The following is a 23,604-nucleotide window of genomic DNA, read 5'->3' on the forward strand; positions in this document are numbered from 1 at the left end:
TTAAATTGAGGGGGGGTAGTTATAGAACCGATGTCAGGGGTAGGTTCTTTACCCAGAGGGTGGTGAGGGATTGGAATGCCCTGCCAGCATCAGTAGTAAATGCGCCTAGTTTGGGGGCGTTTAAGAGATCCGTAGATAGGTTCATGGACGAAAAGAAATTGGTTTAGGTTGGAGGGTCACAGTTTTTTTTTTAACTGGTCGGTGCAACATCGTGGGCCGAAGGGCCTGTTCTGCGCTGTAATGTTCTATGTTCTATGTTCTAAACCTCCCACCCCTCACTTTTAACTTGTGTCCCCTCGTAATTGACCCTTCAACTAAGGGGAACAGTTGCTCCCTATCCACCCTGTCCATGCCCCTCATAAACTTGAGCATCTCAACACCACCTTTGTCAGGACTGGATTCTTGTTAGGCAAGGGAATCAAAGATTATCAGGGGAGATGGGAATGTGGAATTCGAAACAGAAACAGATGAGCCATGATCTTATTGAATGGAGAGCAGGCTTGAGGGGCCAATTCATATGAAAGGATTGAGAAACAGGAGGCACAGATTTAAGATAATTGGCAAAAGAAACAATGCAGGAATTGCTCCTTAACAGGGCCACCATTGTATTATTGTAATAATCATATTCTTGAAATAGCTGCAGCACAGGAAGCCATTTAGCCCATGATGTCTGTGTTGACCCGATGAGAGAAAGAAGTTCACCTCATGTCTGTCCTAGAAGGGTGACCCCCAATTTTTAAACAGTGTCCCGTTATTCTGGGCTCACCTGCAAGAGGAAATATCCTCTCCACGTCCACCTTGTTAAGATTAGTCAGGGTATATACTTCAATCAAGTCACCCCTCATTCTTCTAAAAGCCAGTGGAAACAAGCCCAACTTATCCAACCTTTCATTCTGACACAATCCACACATTCCAGGTAACAACCTAGTAAACCACCTGCAGTGCAATTTCAATGGGGATAGTTTCTCCCTTTTTACTCTAGGTACCTCATGATTTCAAATACATTTATCAAACCTTCTCCCAAGAGAACAGTCCTAGCGTCTCCAATCTTCCAACGTAACTGAAATTCCTCATCCCTAGAACCCATTTCCTGTGACTCTTTCTGCTCTCAGTGGGATGCCTTCACATCCTTCCTGACCTGTGATGCCCAGGGCCTGGTCGTAAGACGCCAGCTGAGGCTGGACCAGTGTTTTTATACAGGTTGTAGCTTTTACACCCCAATGATAAAACCCGGGATGCCGGACGCTTTATTTGGTCGCTCGCATTAAAGGATTTAACACGTCCTCTGTTCGCCTGGGTTTCGTCTTCTCCACACAATACTGACTGGAGCGTAGTTTTGCAGTGAACCTGTCCACGGGAGTTGCCGTCGGGAAGCGCTCGAGCCGCGGCCGCTTCACCCGCGAGCCGCGGCGGTTTGTTTATCCCTCCGCCGCAGTGCCGGCCAGGCGCCATCACTCGGGAGTGGATTCCGCGCGCGCGCGGGGCAGCCAGCACTGCGTCCAGCTCCGAGCTCCCGGCTTGTCCGCGGCAGGGGACAAGCGCTGTTGGATGGGATGGAGTGAGGTGACGCTGGCTGCTGTCCCCGCCCCGCTCCTCCTCCTCCTCCCCGTCTGCTTGCCTGCCTGCCTCCCTCCTGTGTCAGCGCCCACTCAATCAGTGCCTCTGCTTTTGCTCCACGGTGCGGATTCTCCCAGCCTCGGCTTTCGCTCCCGCAGATCCACATTACTCGCCTCTCTGGGTAAAGGTATGTATTCTTCACCGGGCGAGGACGATGAACGGACGGGGAAATAGGTCGCACCAAGCCCCCCTCCCCCTCATTTAATATCTAATCATGTAGATAATCTCGATTGCACGGAGCAAAGACATAGTGACTGATTCATTTTAAAATATGAATCTGAAGGTGGCGAGAAGCCCGAGGTGGGAATATCCGCGTTATCTGTGGCTGTGATGCTGTTAAGTGAAGCAGATGGATTTGTTTAATGTGTAAGCAACCCCAGTCTGGGTTGTTTACAACCCTGTCTTTGGTCGGGGATTTTGCAGATGGCATTTTGTCCCAAGTCTTGAGTCTTGTGCAAAATGTATTTTTCTTCTCTCCCCACGTTAATCTAACGGTACGGATGCAAATAGGCGTGGCCGTGCGGATCTCAGGCTGCAACCAGAACAAGAGCTGTTGAATGCGTGAAAAACCAAGCCCTTTGGTTTTAATTCTCTGATTGCTGCTGTCAGATAAATGCAATTTCGATTGAGAATCTGGACCATAATCTTGTTTTGTTTTAAATGGCTGTTTTTTTTATTTTAAAAGAGCTCTTGCAGATCTGATGGAGATCTTTTTCGTTAATTACTCTTGATTCTTAATTTTCCCTTTAGACAGTTAACAGTAATATTAAAGGTAAGTGGCAGTGTAAAGCGTGGAAAGTTGCGCATTTTGTCATAGTGAATTGGTAATGAGGAGGGGGTGGGAGTGGTGGTTAACGCGATGCTTTATTATGAATCGCAATGCTGCAACCGAATGCGGTGCTTGTGTCCAGCTTGCAGCTGCATTCAATATTAATCTTCGCTGTACAGATAGATTGACTGGGGTGGGGTCAGATACGGTGTGGGCAATCACAATGCGTAGATTTGCAATTGTAAAACGAGTTTTGAGATGACATTTAGCGGGTGCAAAGTTGATTATCCTGTTGATTGTACAGTACCCTATCCTCCATTTCCAATGGCGTACACAGAGGGGCGGTAAAGACATCCTGGTTTTTTCGCATCCCAGCCCTCTTCCCCCAGTAATCAAGATAAACTATGCGGCCCACCTCATGAACACTTTCAATGCATACAATACAATTTGAACGTACAATTTGCTCTAGCAAGCTCTTCCACGGTTTTGGGAGGTCGTTGGATCTCGGAAGTGTAGGTATTGAATAAATTCTTGAAACATGGTCTTGATATGATTTTGATCCTTTGGATCTAAAGGCTTATAATCTGGATTAGGTTTTGGGCGGCTTCAGGTCAACAGTCCGTACAAAAGCATCGAGCGTTTTTAATTGCTCCACTGAATTGCACTGTTGCAGAGGAACAACCGAATTAATGTTGTAATTGCTGACCTGTACCCATCACTGGCCGATGAGTTACCTACCTAGTTGGCATGTCGTTCACGCGAAATAAGCGAAGCTAAAACTGCAGAATTGCAAATTTTGGAAAGACCCTTTGGTGGCCCTGTGCTCAGACGGCTGTTACATGCATGACTCATTAAATATGGCAACGTCAAGTTCAATGACAATCTTTTTACCCACTCTCTTTTCTCTACAGACCAACGTTATTGCTGATAATACACTGCCCTGAACTGTTTTCTCCTTGACGTGCATCAGCCCCAGTGCCCACTATATTTCCTTGCCATTACTCCAGACTAAATATATTCCTAAATTATTCCCTTTCAACAGGGACATAATGATAGTTCATTGGGGAATTTCTTGGTTGTCCCATACAGCCGTAAGATATCAGTCACAAAGTGGTATACCTTGCAATAGGCTAACGTGATATCCATTTTGCCATTTCTTCTGTCCAAATCCCCTTTCAACTAGAGATTCGACTCTGTCCAGTGGCAGTACCCCCACTTTCTGTGTATTAATTTAATATCTTTAGAGGTCAATATATTGATGGATTTCTTTTGACAATCAGTTTTACTGTGTACTTATTCAGCACTTTCCTGGATATCATATTTCTCAAGCTGCATCACCTAAATTTTAGTGATTCAGTAACTAAGCCTAGATAACGTTGTGATATCTGATCACTTTTTTTAGAGATTTATGGATGGAAATCTTGAAGATCAAGGTGTCCGTTTGATAAGTAGACCTGTCATCCGATTTGATTGCAGTTTATTTTATAGTTTAATAGGTCAAATCAGTACTATTTTGATTGGCTATGATTTATTTGGAAATGGCCCGTATGAATCTAGGAACTCCATTATAACCAACCTTTTATGTAGGAGTAAAATTATTGACAATTACTTCAATATATTTTGAATTTATTGCTGTAAAGCATTTTTGTTTTAACGTTGAGTAACAAAGAAAGTAAGACTATGGTCCAACTTTTCATATCTTGTAACTTTCCTTTGTGGAGGAGTGGAAATATTTATCCTGTGCACAGTTATCCAAGCATTAGATACTGTACTCTCTGGTTGACGAATGCAGCTGGTTGGAATGCATTTCAAGGACATAACATTAGGTTTGAGGTGACATGGATAAAATGCTGAAGCTTCACCCATGTTTAGTGATGTCATCTCAATTTTTATGTATTGTTGCTACTTTGCAACACATTCCCGTATGTTATATAATACATTTCTAAATAGTCTGCTTAGTTGCACAAAGTAATTACGCTGCAGGAAAGTTGATATGTTCCCCTCCTGCTCCAGTATTGATTCCATTAAAAAGCTAGTGCATCAAAACTCTCTCTAATGTTATTTTCATAACTTCAGCTGAGTGAAGGCAATTCATATGTCATTGTGCATTTGAATGTGCAGTTTTGGCAAGATTTCAAAAATATTCGTATAATACATCCCCAGATTGTTCATTAGTCTACTGAAAGCAATCTGTTTACATTATTTTGTTAATTGTATGGTATTTTTCGGTAAATAATGGAATCCCTACAGTGCAGAAGGTAGCCATTTGGCCCATCATGTCTGCGCCGGCCCTCCAACAGAGCTCCTACCCAGACCCTATCCCTGTAACCCCATGTATTTATTCCACTATTCTATACATTTTGGGACACAAATGGGCAATTGAACATGGCCAATCCACCTAACCTGCACATCTTTGGACTGTGGGAGGAAACTGGAGCACTCGGAAGAAACTCATGCAGACACGGGGAGAATGTGCAAACTCCACACACACACAAGGCAGGAATTGAACCTGGGTCCCTGGTGCGGTAAGGCCGGTCCTACCTAGCTGCCCAATGGATGATTAAACTTTATTTTTTTTAAACCCAGAGAAGAAATAATATTGGAAATTGAACATCTTTCCATTTTATGCATGTAGATTGTTGGTATTAGGTGTCGGGTTTAATGCAGCATGGCTAGACGCAAGCTCATTAAATTCTACTTCAATTTTTGCACCTTAATTTAAGCACCTCTAATTGCACTAGTGTGGCATTTTTATTTCCTTTAGCAGTTATTCCTAATATTTCCTGAAAGCATGCTAATTTAAAAGTTTTTCAGCATCAGTTTAGAGGCAGGTTCATCAGAAACTGGATTAAGACTTTCCAGACTTATTTTTAATAAAGACAATGGAAAAAGATGTTTGTGCCTCAGTATTAACTGGATTTGGAATCAGTTCTAGATGTAAAAGGGTAGTATGCCACTATGTTTTCCCAAATCAAACCTTATTTGTGACAAATCAATCTGAAATTTAGCCAACATGAACAGATTCCATTTTCATTTTATTAATTTTATCACGCATGGAATTTTGCATCAGTTTTAAACCTTTATTTAAAATAAGAGTTCCTGTAAATCTCAGTTCATCCTCCAGCTTAATTTTGTTTGTCTGTCTGTAAGCTACTCTGTGAGATTTCTCATTGGTTCACTATTTGATTCAGAAAAAGAAAATACTGTACATTTGCCATGACATGTCCTTACTTTAGGTTCCATCATCAGCCAAGAGAAAATAGGAAATCAATGAAGTCCCCAGTTTTCTCCATAATACACTGGTACCAGCAGCTATCTCACTGGGCCTCCTAGTACCAGATAGATAACTGGTTCTTTTGACCTCTCATTCTGTGTTTTTTTGGGCCTGTCATACATTTACTGACTGCTTTGGTGCTGCCCACTGGCTATTTTTGGGCTTCCACATTCAACACAATTAGTCTAGCTTCATTTTGGCATGAATAATGCACAGAAGATGTGCTGACATTATATATGGAGAAGATGCTGTGGAACGGAGCAAATTATATATTTTTATTTCAGATTCAGATTTTTGTTTCAGATTCCAGCTTCCACAGTATTTGCCTTTATATTTTTATTTATTGATTTATCGTAATATTTTATGAAACTTCTGAAAATGCTTATTGTATACCACAAATTGTATTTGCATTAAAATTGACAGATATCTTTCTTGTCAGTTTAGGCTTTTTTAAAGTATATTACAATCTCCATAGCTCTCTATCCAGTCATTGTTATCTTTAAGCTTCTGTTTAATGACGATCAGATATTTCAACCCTTAAGAAAAGGAAACACCGACCTGTAATTGATCCAAGCAACCAGAAAGTAGAGCATGTTGCACTTGGTATTCTTACTAGTGCCTACATTTTAAACAGCATTATAATTATGCAGTATAAGAAGGTATCATGTTACTACTTTTATAAAATATGCCTTGTGTGAGCATCACCAGTGACGAGCAAATGATGTGTGATGTTTTGCATCAAGCACACATCAGTCACAGTCCAAATAAAGCAGTTCATTGTCAAAATATAAAAGGATTAAAATAAATGTAAAAGACTAAAATAAATGTATGCTGTGATCTAGAGCTGGAAACTTACAAAGTTATCTGCAAAGTTCCTTCACTAGATGCCAGGTTTAATTTCCATTTCAGTACCTACTTAGATTGGCAGATAAATGCAACAATACTGCAGATCACAGACTACCTGCCTCTATCTTGAAGCCTGAAACTTTATAGGGATTTTACAATCTATCCGTTAATTCATGAACAACAATCAAACACTTGTTGGCCTGAAGCTATGTTTACTATTGGATTTCGTGGCCACAAAAGAAGACTGCTCCAACTTGTCAACAGAACAAATCATTGTGCATTACATGGTATTAGAGTCCTTATAAAACAGTTTATCATTCAACTTATGATGACCAACACCACGGGAGATTCACTTGCAATTTGTGTGAAATATGGTACTACAGTACATAAAACTGTTCCTCCATTACAATTGCTTATTAACCTTGAAATGCTGGCGAGTTTCAAACTGCAATTTGAAACTAGCTAGTACATTCCAATCTGTGAAGTTTAACCCAACAAGTAAAATGAGCGACCTGAGGCTGCATTTAGTTTTAGCCATTAAGACTTTTTGGTAAGCCAGTTCAAACTAACACAAAAGTAAATTTGCATTAACAAAACATAAATAATTTCACCTCAGGATTTGATAATGAGATTTCTTTTGCCAGTTTGACTTTGAGACTTAATTTAGAATCCTTGCATACATTAGATTCAAGGATACTCACTAACTAACTTTGATATATAAGCTATTGTGATCTTGATTAAATGAACAAGTATTTGGTTTTCCAGTTTTCAATGTGTAATTTAGATTATTAATCTCCTTTAGTTCTGTGAAGTGAAGTTCTGATGTAATTCCTTGAAAATTGGTCACATATGTTTCTTCTGGAAATATGGCAGTTTATAAACAATAACGAGGGTTCGGGGGGGGGGGGGGGGCGCAGAAAATTCCAGAGCAACCTGAAATTTTAAATGCAAAGCATGATTTTTGATTTATGTCCATACATTTGCATATATTTTCTGTCTAAGGTTACATAAAGTAATGAGGTAAATTTTGGCTTTGTATCTTTATTAATATTATGTTGGAGTATTTTACGAATTCTGGTGAATTGGAAGAAAAAAAGTATTTAAATTGACTTTCTTATTCAATCTTTCAAAGATTCTAATTTTTAAAAAATGTAGTGATTCTTGTATGGGAGGGTACAGCAGATATCTTACACAGAGCAAGGGTTCACATACAACAGTGAGAAGCGTGACCACTTGATCTGTTTTTCAGTGGTTGGTTAAGGGAGGTTGTTGGGTAGGACACTTTATTATTCTTATAGTGCTTTGGCATCTCTATCATCTACCTGAACCAGTTAAGTACAGTAGTCAAATGGGGCCTCAGTTCAGGTTTTCATCCAAAGGATAGTACCTGGAGTAATCGATTTTCTCTATATTGAAGTGTCAGCCTAGATTGTGTACTCAAGTCTTGAGAGAGCAACGTATCACAAGAGGCTTACAAGTGAGGAGAGCTATTTGCCGTATCTTAAGTTTGTCCGTTCTGATGAGTTAAAGGCGCGGATTGAGATGTACAATTATGATATTGTTGCCATCACAGAGATATAGTTGAGGGAGGGGCAGGACTGGCAGCTCAACATTCCTGGGTATAGGATCTTCAGGTGAGACAGGGGAGGGTGTAAAAGAGGAAGTAGTGTTGCATTATTAATTAAGGAGTCTGTTACTGCAGTAAGGAGGGACAATATCTTGGAAAGGTCTTCAACTGAGGCTTTGTAGGTAGAATTTAGGAATAAAAAGGGGCAGTCAGATTGCTGGGAATGTATTGTGCCTCCTAACAGTCACTGGGCATTAGAGGAGCAGATATGCAGGCAATTCACTTGAGGTGTGTAAAAGTAATAATAGGGTAATTATATTATGGAATTTCAACTTCCACAAGATTAATTGGAATAGTCATGATGTAAAGAATTTAAGGGCAGGGCAGATTTCTTGAAATGTATTCGGGAGAGCTTTTTATGTCATGTGTAAAAGGTCCAACATGGGTCAGTGCAGTGATCAATCTAATTCTGGGGAACAAGGCTGGACAGTTGTTCCATATGGCAGTGGGAGAGCATTTTAGTGATAGTGACCACAACACAGTATGATTTAAGTTTGTTATGGAAAAGGAGAAAGATGATCTTCAAAAAAACAGTTTTGGATTGGGGGAAGGCAGATTTTATTAGAAGAAGATAGGATCTGGCCATAGTAGACTGGGAATGGCTTCTTGTGGGAAAAAATCTACAACAGAGCAGTGGGGGGCATTCGAAATGGGGAGAGTACAGGCCCAGTATCTTTTTTAGGGTGATATGGAGGAGCAACAAACCCAGAGAACCTTGGATATCTAGGATTATTCAGGACTCGATAATAAAGAAAAGGGGCTTTTAGCAGGTACGAAGGGAGCAAATCAACAGAGGCCTTAGCGGAGTATAGAAAGTGCAGGGGATAACTTAAAGCAATTCAGAGTGCAAAGAGGGGGAAAAAGCACTGGTATTAAGTTTTTTTTAAGGGGAAGAGAATAACCAGGGAAAGAATAAAGCTCATTAAGGACCAAAGGGGCAACCTGTGCGTGAAGCCAGAGGGCATTGGTAAAGTATTAAATGAGAACTTAATTTCTGTCTTCACCAAGGGAGGAGGAGAATGTAAGCACATCATTTGGGGAGAGGAGGGACTGAGAGGTTTTTGAACAGTTTGACATGGGAAGTGAGAAGGCATTGGAGGTTTTGGAAGGCTTAAAAGTGGACAAATCCCCAGCTCTGGATGAGGTGTATTCTAGGCTGCTTATGGGAGGCAAGGGAGGAATTTAAGGGGCTCGGACCCAAATTTTTAATTCCTCTCTGAACACAAGGGAGGTGTTGGAGGATTGGAGGGCAGCTAATGTGGTTCCACTTTTCAAGAAGGGTGGTAGAGATGAACCAGGAATTATAAACCAGTAAGTCTTACATCAGTGATGGGGAAATTATTGGAGGAAATTCTGAAGGAAAAAATTAATCTCCAAGTTTGATCAGGGATAGTCAGCTTGGTTTTGTCAGAGGGGGGTCATGCCTAGTGAATTTGATATAATTTTTAAGGAGGTGACCAGGTGTGTAGATGAGGGTAGTGCAGTTAATGTAGTTTATTTGCATTTCAGCAAAGCCTGTGACAAGGTCTAACACGTGAGACTGATAAAGAAGGTCAAAGCGCATGGGACCCAAGGTTACTTAGCAAGATGAATCCAAAACTGGGTTAGTGGTAGGACACAGTAAGAAGTCTCACAACACCAGGCTAAAGTCCAACAGGTTTATTTGGTAGCACAAGCCACTAGCTTTCGGAGCACTGCCCCTTCATCAGGTGAGTGGGAGTTCTGTTCACAAATAGGGCATATAAAGACACACACTCAATTTACAAAATAATGGTTGGAATGCGAGTCTTTACAGGTAATCAAGTCTTAAAAGTGCAGACAATGTGAGTGGAGAGAGGGTTAAGCACAGGCTAAAGAGATGTGTATTGTCTCCAACCAGGACAGTTAGTGAGATTTTGCAAGCCCAGGCAACTCGTGGGGGTTACCGATAGTGTGACATGAACCCAAGATCCCGGTTGAGGCTGTCCTCGTGTGTGGAACTTGGCTATCAGTCTCTGCTCAGTGACTCTGCATTGTCGTGTGTCGTGAAGGCCGCCTTGGAGAATGCTTACCCAAAGATCGGAGGCCGAATGCCCGTAACCGCTGACGTGTTCCCCAACAGGAAGAGAACACTCTTGCCTGGTGATTGTTGAGTGGTGTTCATTCATCCGTTGTCGTAGTGTCTACATGGTCTCCCCAATGTACCATGCCTCGGGACATCCTTTCCTACAGTGTATCAGGTAGACAACATTGGCCGAGTTGCAAGTGTATGTACCGTGTACCTGGTGGATGGTGTTCTCACGTGAGATGATGGCATCCATGTCGATGATCCGGCACGTCTTGCAGAGGTTGCTGTGACAGAGTTGTGTGGTGTCGTGGTCACTGTTCTTCTGAAGGCCATCCCCACACTCCCACTTCTTGCCTTCAAACAACCGCACAACCTCAAATAGACCATTGTCCGCAGCAAACTACCCAGCCTTCAGGAGAACAGTGACCACGACACCACACAACCCTGCCGCAGCAACCTCTGCAAGACTTGCCGGATCATCGACACAGACCCCATCATGTCACGTAAGAACACCATCCACCAGGTACACAGTACATACACTTGAAGCTCGGCCAATGTTGTCTACCTGATAGGCTGCAGGAAAGGATGTCCCGAGGCATGGTACATTGGGGAGACCATGCAGATGCTACGACAACAGATGAATGAACACCGCTCGACAATCACCAGGCAAGAGTGTTCTTTCCCTGTTGGGGAACACTTCAGTGGTCACGGGCATTCAGCCTCTGATCTTCGGGTAAGTGTTTTCAAGGCGGCCTTCACGACACACGACAATGCAGAGTCGCTGAGCAAAAACTGATAGCCAAGTTCCGCACACATGAGGACGGCCTCAACCAGGATCTTGGGTTCATGTCACATTATCTGTAACCCCCATGACTTGCCTGAGCTTGCAAAATCTCACTAACTGTCCTGGCTTGAGACAATACACATCTCTTTAACCTGTGCTTAACCCTCTCTCCACCCACATTGCCTGTACCTTTAAGACTTGATTACCTGTAAAGACTCGCATTCCAACCATTATTTTGTAAATTGAGTTTGTGTTTTTATATGCCCTGTTTGTGAACAGAACTCCCACTCACCTGATGAAGGGGCAGCGCTCCGAAAGCTTAGTGGCTTGTGCTCCCAATAAACCTGTTGGACTTTAACCTGGTGTTGTGAGACTTCTTACTGTGTTTACCCCAGTCCAACGTCAGCATCTCCACATTAGTGATAGGAGACAGAAGCTGGAATTCTACCACCCCACCCACCATGGAATCGGAGTGGGCGAGGGGCTGACAACGGAAATGCCTGTTGACCTCGGGCGGGAATTTCCGCTCTCTCTTGAGCGAGGCTGTAAAATCCTGTCCAGAGGGTGGTGCTGGAAGGCTATTTGTGTGACTGGAGGTCAGTGTCCAATGGTGTACCACAATGCTCTGTGTAGCTCTGGTGTGACATAAATAAATGATATAGATGAGAATGTGGGGGGGATGATAAGTCAGTTTGCAGATGAGATCAAGATTGGCAGGGTAGTTAATCATGAGGAAGAGGGTCTTGGGTTGCAGGAAGATCCAGATGAGTTTGTGAGGTGGCTAGATGAGTGGCAGATGGAATTTATCCCTGAAAAATGTGCGGTGATGCATTTTGGAAAGTGTAACAAGAGAGTACTCAACAAATGCCAGGACACTAGGAAGCTCAGAGGGTTCGGGGGGGTGCTTGTCCACAGGTCCCTGAAGGCAGCAGGACAGGTAAATAGGGTAGTTAAGAAGGCACACAGGACACTTGCCTTTATCAGTCGTGGCATAGATTATAGAGCAGGGAGGTTATGTTGGAGCTGCACAAAACTTTCGGCAGGCCACAGCTGGAGTACTGTGTGCAGTTCTGGTAGCCTCACTATAGGAAGGTTGCAATTGCACTGGAGAAGGTGCAGAGGAGATTCACCAGGATGTTGCCTGCGCTGAAGTTAAATAAAATTTAAATTTGAAGAAATATAAAACTTAGCTACATGAAAAATGGATGTTGGAGGTTGACAAGTAGCAGTGCCACTTAGCATTGGAGGAATAAATATATAAACTCTATATGTTTAAATTACATAGACAAGCAAAAGTTATTGACATGGGAATATGAAATGAGCAAGGATTAAATGCTCTATGCAAAAATTATTGCACCAGAAAATCTTGCTCACAAATCGAAGCAAATGTTCTCTCATCCCCTATGTCTGCTCTTTTTCTACTCTATCTCCTTTTGATTGATGATGTTGCAGAAGGTGAAAAAGTATGTTTAACTACCAAACATACTCAGACTTTCGTACTGAAATATTCACTTATAATTTAGCCGTTACCTAGTAAGTTATACATTTTATTTTCCTTAATGACATGTAAAGACCATCAGAAGAGCGGAAACAAAAATAACCCCCTCTGACCTGACAATATAGCCAAATTTTGAAACATAATGTTTAAGTGGTTGCTTTTCAATTGGCAGCTTTATATTTAGTTATTTCTTGAGTCAGCAACAGGAGCCTTTTATGGGTTGGAGGCCTTTTCGGAGCAGATCATTTGAAGTTTAAAGGCCATTGAACATTTTTACCATCTTTGCATCCCCTAATTTTCTTCCCTCCTCGAAGGTGCTGACTCAGTAGGGAATGGTTCCATGGTGCCAAATGCCCTCTAGTAGTTTTTTTGTTGCATTTATGTGAGCCTTGGTCAATTTGGTTTCTTGGCAGCACATACCAAGCTCATACCTAGGAATCTTTGTGCTCTGTGTAGTTCAGTGTTATGTCACTCGACACAATCACTCATAAAGCTATTGAAGAAACTAGTATTTAAAGGAAAACACATTTTTCATATGATTTTTACTTTGATATATACGATCATTTTGTACAACTTCATTTATTTTCCAAGGTATTTTTCCTTTTGGCACTTGCTAACTTTGTATCCATTCTCTCTTTTGATGCAGTACTCTATGTCCTAGCTAGCTAACCGAGCAGCTGCTAATTTGGAATTCTACTGCATTTGCAGCTGTTATGAATTGATATGATTTGCGTAAATGTGTCTGTGCTGGAGAGCGAAAATATATATCTTCCAAATTCCTTTTCCCTTGCAAGTGCCTAGGAGTATTTTTCAACATTGAAGGATATATAAAAGTTGCTAATGGTTTTAAGTCAACTAAAATTATTCAAATTTCAAACACGTAAACAATCTGACTATAATTCCCACTGGGATTTGTGTCCTATTCAACATTGGCTATGAATAGGACTGTTAATTTGATACTATTGAAGGAACTACTGTTTTTGGAGGCAGGATATTGTGTGAATTTTGAAGAGATTGAATTTGCTTCAAGCTTACTGTTTCAAATCAAAATCAACCTGTGATGCAAATTAAATAAAAGTATTGATGAGATTGAATAATTTGTAATTTCAGGAATATTTATATTGTACTTGGTTTTGGTTTTCAGTGGGTACATTGTTTTGGACAGAATTTAATCCAGGAGATGGGGGGTCAAGGATGCTGGCTGGAGAACCCGCATTGCCACCTTTTTTGGGGAAGGTCTGACGTACTAAGTGCCAATCAGGCACTTAAGTGGCCAGCAGCATGCCTTTCCTGGGATCAAGGACCCTGGGGCGCAAAGTGAGCTGCCAGTCAATCAAAAGCCACTAACACCTCATTCCATCAGTGCCACTGGTTGGTGGAAGCAGTGGTAGCTGCTGGCAATCCACCAGAGGTTGAAGATCAATGAGGGACCCATGCCACAGATGAATGAGGGTGGGATGATGGTCAGAAGGAGGGGTTCATTGGGTATGGTGGGGAAGGTGGGTTGGAGGTTGTACTAAGCAGTCCCCCTTCCAGATACTGGATCCCTCAATCAGAAGGGAATGACAAGTGAGTTCCTGGAAGCTCACAAGCAAGTTCAACAGAGTTTGCTTCTTGGGTTTCCTGCTGTGTCTCTCTCTCTCAACTACCACTGGTTGAATACCAACATTGGCAGGATGAGTCCCATATGTGGGCATTAACTGCCCAACTAAAAGGCCTCAATTGGTGTTGGGGCAGGAAGGGCGCCTATAAGCCTTGCAACCCTGGCGTTAATCAGGGCAGATGTAGGAAGACTTTGGGGTCCCAATCCTCCTGATTTAACCCCCCCCTACAAACCCATCTCCGGGGGATGGGGAGAGAGATTAAATTCCATCCATTGTGCCTGAAACCTTTATTTTTATATGCAATTCATAAGCATGTAGCTAACTTGGACATTCTTGGGATGGCAAATAAATAAATTCTGATCTATGGAGGCGATTGCATTCTAGTGTACTGACCATGAAAACATTTTACTTACCAAGAATCTGAGATTGCTAAGTGATTTTCAGTCACATCTATGTCTCAGTTGTCGTTTCTTCATCCAACGTGGGAAGAGATAAATGCTTTTTGGTGAAGGAATAGTAAGTGCTGCATATAAGTGCGGCACGGTAGCACAGTGGTTAGCACTGCTGCTTCATCGCTCCAGGGTCCCGAGTTCGATTCCTGGCTCGGGTCACTGTCTGTGTGGAGTTTGCACATTCTCCTCGTGTCTGCGTGGGTTTCCTCCGGGTGCTCCGGTTTCCTCCCACAGTCCAAAGATGTGCGGGTTAGGTTGATTGGCCAGGTTAAAAATTGCCCCTTAGAGTCCTGGGATGCGTAGATTAGAGGGATTAGCGGGTAAATATGTGGGGGTAGGGCCTGGGTGGGATTGTGGTCGGTGCAGACTCGATGGGCCGAATGGCCTCCTTCTGCATTGTAGGGTTTCTATGATATGAGTTCATGAGCTGAATGGTGATCTGGGTCATAGGGCTGAAAATGACTTCTGCCTAAAACGTTTGACTTTAAAACAAATATCATGATACATTTTTATTTATTTTGTTTCACAAATGATATTGTTTGCAAAAATATAACATTTTATGACTAGTTGTTTTTGTAGTAACGTTGTTGCAAGCAGTTGAGTGTTTGATGTGTAATCTGGTGATCAAGATAGTTTTTTTGCAATACAGATCTCATTTTGATATCTTGTTCTGTGACTGATGCTTCCTCCTCGAATGACATGGAATTGGTACTATATTAATATTTTCCATGATCACATTGAGAGCTTCCAATCCATGTTCTATCTCATCATGAGTTGAACTCTTATTAGTTGATTGTGCAAAATTATGGGGCTGAAATTTAACTACCATCTTTTTTTTAAACCTGGAAATCACACTGACAAGTTAAGTTTCCACCTGCCTGCAGCCTAAGATAATTTTAACAGTGTGGCCCTTCTTAAATTCAACTAATAAACTACCCACAAACTATGCAGTTGGTGAGTCTGGTAGCTGAAACTGAGTTAACATTTTGACCTTGAAATGTCACAGACCTGAAATATTAACCATGCTTCTCCGCAAATGCATTTCCAGCAATTTCTGTTTTTATGTCAGGTTTCTAGCATCTGCCATATTTTAGTTTTGTAGGTAGAGATTGTCAGCTGGGGCCATCTCTTTTCATAGCTTATAGGCCCAAGCTTTCCTTGTGGGACCTAGACGAGTGCCCATGGTCTAATTTGTGGACTGCATGTTTTGATTACTTATTGTATGATTGGGTCTTATGTGGCATTTCTTAGCATATAGGATCTATTTCTAATTGACATGGGAATATGAAATGAGCAAGGATTAAATGCTCTATGCAAAAATTGTTACATCAGAAAATCTTGAGTTGTGTCACTCTCAAATTGAAGCAAATGTTCTCTCGCCTTCACTGAGTTCACATGCTGCCCAATCATCACCTCATCTGTTGCATCCTATCATACTCATGGTTGCCTTTTGTGTCTTCTCATAATTATTTTTCCTCCATCCTTTGGTATTTCCTATTTGTCTCTCCTCCATTCTCATTACATCCCGTAATCCTTTGTTTTTATCTCCCGAATTTCCCGCCATCTCCTGATCCCACTGCTTCATATGTGCCATTTTTACTACCCTTATTTCTCTCCCCATTCCAGACCTGATATCCTTATCTCGCGCTCTTCCTGAACCACTCATTTCCCCATCTTTGCATTAGACTGATCGCAAAACCTGTTTTACAGCACTCAATCAACTATAAATAGAGCATACAAGATCTGTAAATGCTTTAAAAACACACACATGCACAAACTCTCTCTCTCTGGTGCGCGCACACATTGGTGATTTTCCAGTTTAGGGCTTGGAAACCGGGAATTGATAGCTGATCAACATGGTACTTGAAAAGGAATGGGGAAAGGGGAGTTGTGTGACTGTGTCACATAGGGAGAGTGACCTACAGGCAAGTGGCAGAATGGTTACAAGGGATGGAGTGAGTTGATAGAAATAAGGCAAATGTGTGTCTTTACAGAGTCTTGTAATGGAGGCAAGAGGAATGCAGTGCAATTTGACCCCTGAGCACTACAGGCCTGGCATTCATCAAAATTCAATTAGTAACATTTAAATAAACATATCTGTAAATTTAAAATATAACTAAACTATTGGAAAATAATGTTTAATTTGAAATAGGCCAGAAGTGCAGTGATGTCTCCTGATGTTGAGAAAACTGGAAGACCGGGTGTAACAGTTAAAAATAATATCTCGGTGTGACAAAATTATAACAGGAGGAAAATTTGACAATTGGGAAATTCCCATTAGAAATAGGCATTTTATATCTTGAAATAGATACTACAATGATTCATGTACCATTCCGACCAGAGTTATAGCTGGGAGAAAGGAAATTATGATGTGATTAGGCGAGATTTAGCTGGCATAGGTTGGGGAAGGAAACTGCAGGGGATGGGCACAATTGTAATGTGGAACTTGTTCAAGGAACAGCTACTACGCGTCCTTGATAAATATGTACCTGTCAGGCAGGGAGGAAGCGGACGTGTGAGGGGACCGTGGTTTACTAAGGAGGTTGAATCTCTTGTGAAGAGGAAGAAGGAGCCTTATGTTAAGATGAGACGTGAAGGCTCAGTTAGGGCGCTTGAGAGTTACAAGTTAGCCAGGAAGGACCTAAAGAAAGAGTTAAGAAGTGCCAGGAGGGTACATGAGAAGTCTTTGGCAGGTAGGATCAAGGAAAACCCTAAAGCTTTCTATAGGTATGTCAGGAGTAAAAGAATGACTAGGGTAAGATTAGGGCCAGTCAAGGACAGTAGTGGGAAGTTGTGCGTGGAGTCTGAAGAGGTAGGAGAGGCACTAAATATTTTTCATCGGTATTCACACAGGAGAGGGACAGTGTTGTCGAGGGGAGTACTGAGATGCAGGCTGTTGGACTGGATGGGATTGATGTTCATAAGGAGGAGGTGTTAGCAATTCTGGAAAGGGTAAAAATAGATAAGTCCCCTGGGCCGGATGGGATTTATCCTAGGATTCTCTGGGAGGCTACAGAAGAGATTGCAGAGCCTTTGGCTTTGATCTTTGAGTCGTCATTGTCTACAGGAACAGTGCCAGAAGACTGGAGGATAGCAAATGTTGTTCCCTGGGATTTATCCTAGGATTCTCTGGGAGGCTAGAGAGGAGATTGCAGAACCTTTGGCTTTGATCTTTGTGTCGTCATTGTCTACAGGAACAGTGCCAGAAGACTGGAGGATAGCAAATGTTGTCCCCTTGTTCAAGAAGGGGAGTAGGGACAACCCTGGTAATTATAGACCGGTGAGCCTTACTTCTGTTGTGGGCAAAGTATTGGAAAGGATTATAAGAGATAGGATTTATAATCACCTAGAAAGGAATAATTTGATTAGGGATAGTCAGCACGGTTTTGTGAAGGGTAGGGTAGGTCGTGCCTCACAAACCTTATTGAGTTCTTTGAGAAGGTGACCAAAGAGGTGGATGAGGGTAAATCAGTTGATGTGGTGTACATGGATTTCAGCAAAGCGTTTGATAAGGTTCCCCATGGTAAGCTTTTGCACAAAATACGGACACATGGGATTGAGGGTGATTTAGTGGTTTGGATCAGGAATTGGCTAGCTGTAAGAACACAGGGTGGTGGTTGATGGGAAATATTCATCCTGGAGTTCAGTTACTAGTGGTGTACCGCAAGGATCTGTTTTGGGGCCACTGCTGTTATTTTTATTAATGACCTGGATGAGGGCGTGGAAGGATGGATTAGTAAATTTGCGGATGACACTAAAGTCGGTGGAATTGTAGACAGTGCGGAGGGAAGTGGCAGGTTACAGAGGGACATAGATAAGCTGCAGAGCTGGGCTGAGAGGTGGCAAATGGAGTTTAATGCGGAAAAGTGTGAGGTGATTCACTTTGGAAAGAGTAACAGGAATACAGAGTACTGGGCTAATGGTAAGATACTTGGTAGTGTGGATGAACAGAGGGATCTGGGTGTCGATGTGCATAGATCCCTGAAAGTTGGCACCCAGGTTGATGGGGTTGTTAAGAAGGCGTACGGTGTGTTAGCTTTTATTGGTAGAGGGATTGAGTTTCGGAGCCAGGAGGTCATGCTGCAACTGTACAAAACTCTGGTGCGGCCGCATTTGGAGTATTGCGTACAGTTCTGGTCGCTGTATTATAGGAAGGATGTGGAAGTGTTGGAAAGGGTGCAGAGGAGATTTACCAGGATGTTGCCTGGTATGGTGGGAAAATCGTATGAGGAAAGGCTGAGGGGCTTGAGGTTGTTTTCGTTAGAGAGAAGAAGGTTAAGAGGTGACTTAATAGAGGCATATAAGATGATCAGAGGATTAGATAGGGTGGATAGTGAGAGCCTTTTTCCTCGGATGGTGATGGCTAGCACGAGGGGACATAGCTTTAAATTGAGGGGTGAGAGATATAGGACAGATGTTAGAGGTAGGTTCTTTACTCAGAGAGTAGTAAGGGTGTGGAATGCCCTGCCTGCAGCAGTAGTGGACTCGTCAACATTAAGAGCATTCAAATGGTTATTGGATAAACATATGGATGATATTGGAATAGTGTAGATTAGAGGGGCTTTAGATTGGTTCCACTGGTCGGCGCAACACCGAGGGCCGAAGGGCCTGTACTGCGCTGTTATGTTCTATGTTCTATCATCTTTTGTTCACTCCTGCCATCATCTCTGATTTGTCAAGAGAAATGCCACGGGAGATCTATTGGGGGTTAAAAGAGAGTGTATATCTATGCCTGTGGGTGTACAGAGTGAAAGAAAGCTATCTATTATTTCAGCAGATGTCCCTTGACATTGTTCTTGATGAGTTAGAGCATTTGGTGTTTTATAACAATAGGGGGTTTATGTCATGTAGTGCACAATAAATTGAGGGCCAATGGCTTACTGTCATTGAATAAGTCTGTTTTTGTCATAAGGCTTCTGGCTTTTTGAGTGTTCTGGAGATTGAATTCTGTTATTGTTCATCTCTCCGAAAATTGTAACTCTCCAGTCCTGTTTTTACTTGTATTCGTAATAAGTAACTTTTTCAAATATATTCCTTTATGAATATGTTTTAAAAGCAGAGGACAAACATACAGATGGTATGCATGATAATGGTGGTTGTACCTAATGTCTAACAGTAGTGGGAAGTGCCAATAAAGTTCAACAGCGCCGTGATATTAGTTTGAGATTTGGCAGTCTTGGGATAGAGTTACTGCAGTTTGGCAATTATGTGGAGGAGAAGTTCTGAAGGTGGGGCTTTGTTTAGTGGGGATTCTTGGGGTCTGTCAGACATGGAAGGAGAGAAGGACAAGGGTCTAACAGCATTAGTGCAAACTCTTGCACCTGGTAGTAGAGATTATAAACTGTAATAGCATTGATTAAATGGTTTTCTAATTGATTCTTGAAAACCAGTTTTTTAACATAAGATCTTTCAGATAACATTAAATCATTAGTTTTTCACTTGCTCACAGTAAATATACAATCAAATCTTATGTGAGCAGTGATTAGTTTATTTTTCTCTGTTGTCTGATATAAGAAAGACTAGTGGCTTTTTTGTAATTGAAAACCTGCTCAAAGTCACCATCCAAATTGTGTTCAAATCATTTCAAAAGCACACTAACTGAAATTGTACTATAGAGTCATGGTTTTTTTCCTCCATTATAATTTTTATGTTTAAAGTTTGAACCAAGGGTACAGTCACATTTGAAGTATGTACCCTCCTATTCCTAATAACTTCAAAATTTTTAAAACCATAGTAAAAGTGAATTGTAGGAGCGGAGGCGTGCCAAATCAGAAGCAGCCAATGGGGGTATTTAAGCCTGTAGCTTTACCCGGACTGGGGTGTTGTAGGTCCCGACCTGAAGACTACCTCGGGACCTACAACACCCCTATAATCCATGGGAGCAGTCTTTTCCTTTGGTGCACAATAAAGGATGTTGGTGATGGAAAACTGGTGTGTGGCTGAATTACTACCTTGACGACGAGGATAATTTTTTTCCCATCTTTTCCCTCTGGACAACCTCCTAAGTCAAGAGTCTTCTCTGGTAAGAAAAAGTCATTAAGCCCCTTTTTGGGAAACTCGAGCTTTACGACTCCACTGGGAAGACTGGGCCCTATACACTTAGTGCATGCGTCGCTTCTTCTGTGCTAACAACATTGAAGGAGACAAAAAGCATAAAGTGATATTGCTAACAGTATGCGGGACCCCGACGTTGTGTGATAAGTCTGAGCTATCTGGATGCCCCTGATTCAAAAACCTTTAATGAACTGGTAGACCTGATTTTTTATAAAAAAACGCTATGACCTGAAGCCCCCGGTAATTCTCCAGCGATGTTGCTTCAGCATGGCTGGGAGAACCCCTGGGGAAACTGTCATTGAAGTCTTGGCAGGGCTGCGAAAATCAGCTGAACACTGAATTTGGACTGCCTCTTCATGAAATATTGAGAGTCAGATTGGTATCTGGCGTAACTGACCTAACCTTTCAAAAGAAGCTGTTGGCAGAACCCAATTTGGACCAAAAAAAAAAGCTGTTGAGAGAGCCTTGTCACTTGAATGCAGAGAAAGGGGCTCAGGAGCGACAAGGGGCACCAGGTAGCAATGTCTTCCAACAACGGGGAGGGACACCATAACTGAATCACATTTTAACAATGACAGTAGCCCCAATAATGGTGGAATTACTAGTTGTTGGCCATCCCTTGAAGATGGAGGTTGACATAGGAGCCACACTCTCTTATCGGAGAACAGACCTATAACAGACCCAATCAGGCATCCAACTCCTGAGGCTGGAAGATACAAAGGCCAAGCTTGCCACCTAGATGGGGGAACCTTTACAAATAAAAGGCACCACAGTGGCCCCATTGACCTAAGGACAGCAAATAGCTTGTCTCCCACTCATTGTTGTATGGGGGCTTGGATTAACCCTTATGGGGAGAGATTGGCTACAGCAGATTCATCTTGACATGTTGCAGGTCTTCAGGCTAGGTGTGGGGGAAGTTTACAAAGAGATTTTCAGGGGGACCTGGGGAAAATAGGAGGAGCCAAGGCCAAGATCTGTGTTAATCCCAACGACACCAAAATACTTCTGAGCCAGGCCAGTCCCTTATGCTATACTGGAGAAGGTGGAAACAAAACTTGGGCGCCTTGAAAGCTTGCATATAATAAGGCCTTGTGCACTTGGCAGAATGGGCTGCATCTGCAGACCCTGTTCTTAAGCCTGACAAATCAGTTGGTTTTTCCAGGGACTATAAACTGATGGTCAGCGAGGCCTTCAAACTCGATAGGTACCCTATGCCCCAGATTGAAGATCTGTACATCACCGTTGATGGGTGGCAAGATGTTCTCCAAGCTGGAAATGAGCCACACTTATCTCCAGCTTGAATTAGATGAGTCCTCCTGGAAATATGTGACAATCAACACACACAAGGTACAGTGTGAGCATACCCGTTTGTCTTTTAGGGTCTTGTCAGCATGTGACATCTTTCAAAGAGGGTTACTTAAGGTAGCAGTATACTTAGATGACATCTTGGTTATGGGGGCTTTAGAACAGGAGCATCTGGCCAACCTAGATGGAGTATTGTGGTAATTTTCCAAGGCGAGAGTTTGCTTGAAGAGGGAGAAGTGCATTTTTCAAGTGGCCGAAGTAACCTATTTACCGAGTAGATGGCAAGGCATTACATCTGGTGGAGGATAAAGTAAAGACTATTAAAGAAGCACCATCCCCAAGGAACACCACAGTTAAAATCCTTCCTGAATTGGTCAGTTTTATGTAAAATATATCCCGAATGTGACTTCCACGCTGGTCTCCATCAATATGTCTACGGTCAACGGTTTTTTACACTTAATGACCGTAAACCCTTACTGGGCCTCATCAAAGCAATTCCCCCCAGTCACCTCTGCTCGGATAAATCGCTGGACCTTGTTATTGGAATACATTCTGGAACACTGCCCTGGGACATGGATGGGTAATGTGGACACTCCTGTACCAGCAGTGGAAGAGGTTGTGATGATCTGGAATTTTTGGAGACCTTGCCAGTGTTGGCAAGGCGAATCAAAGCCGAGACCCAGAAAGACCCAACCGTATCCAAAATTAGGCACATGATCTTACACAGTGCTATCCAAGAACGACCCTCCAAAGAAATGAAACCAAAACTGCCTTTCCTTTTTGATATTGTTCTCTAGCTGCAGCTCAGATAATTCTACGTGTGCTAGAGATTGTCCACTTTTAAAAATTAATTAAACACCTTGTGCACCCGTCCTACACCTCCACTCAAGTTTTACAAAATACATTACATTTAAAAATCAGATTTAAATATATTTCCCATTCCTCGTTAACAAGTCCGTATTGGGTATTGAGGACGGGATCATTCTTTGGGGTCCCGAATAATTGTTCCGCGTCCAGGACAACATCCAGTATTAATGGAACTACATAATGACCACACGAGTATCAAAAACAAAGATGCTAGCCAGGAGTTGCATCTGGTGAGAGGGTCTTGATTCTGACATCACACACTTGGTAATGCAGTGTGACCTGTGCCAGGAAAATCAAAAATCTCAGCCTCACACCCATGAGAGTGGCCTGGCAGGCCATGGGGTGTGGACTTTGCTGGTTCCTTTATAGGTTCTATGCTTTTAATCATGGTGGATGCACATTTCCAAGTAGATGGAGGTGCATGGGCTCCATAACTACTCAGGCTACGATCAAGAAATTGAGGCAAAGCCTCAGAACTCTAGGAATATCAGCAGTCCTGGTTTCCGATAATGGCGCGGCCTTCGCTAGCAGTGATTTCCAGAACTTCATGCTCTTCGATGGTATCTGAAATGTCTGGACTGCACCTTATCATCCACCATCAAACGGATTGGTGGAACGGACGGTTGAAATCTTCAAAAATAGTCTGAGGAAACAACCAGCAGCATCCATGGAGCCTAAATTGGCACAATTTTTGTTTGAGTACAGGATCACATTGCACACCACAATAGGTTTTGCTCCAGCGGAGATGTTGATCCCAAACTTCACAGGGAAGATGCAGTCCCGAAGAAACTTCAATATCGCAAAAGCAAAGAACTTTTGCAATGGGTGAGCTAGGAAGGAACTTTGGGGATGGTCCCAGA

General features: G+C 42.3%; 1 protein-coding gene across 1 annotated transcript in view; it reads left to right on the forward strand.

The window, feature by feature from the left end:
* The first annotated feature begins 1,424 nt into the window (after nucleotides 1-1,424).
* sptbn1 (spectrin, beta, non-erythrocytic 1) overlaps nucleotides 1,425-23,604 on the forward strand; it is a 244,542-nt gene continuing 222,362 nt past the window's right edge. Inside the window, exon 1 of the mRNA XM_078229863.1 lies at nucleotides 1,425-1,744. The gene's annotated coding sequence lies outside the window, so the exon portion shown is untranslated. The remainder of the gene's footprint in view (nucleotides 1,745-23,604) is intronic.

This window comes from Mustelus asterias, chromosome 15 (genome assembly GCF_964213995.1).
Source record: "Mustelus asterias chromosome 15, sMusAst1.hap1.1, whole genome shotgun sequence".
Lineage (NCBI taxonomy): Eukaryota > Metazoa > Chordata > Chondrichthyes > Carcharhiniformes > Triakidae > Mustelus > Mustelus asterias.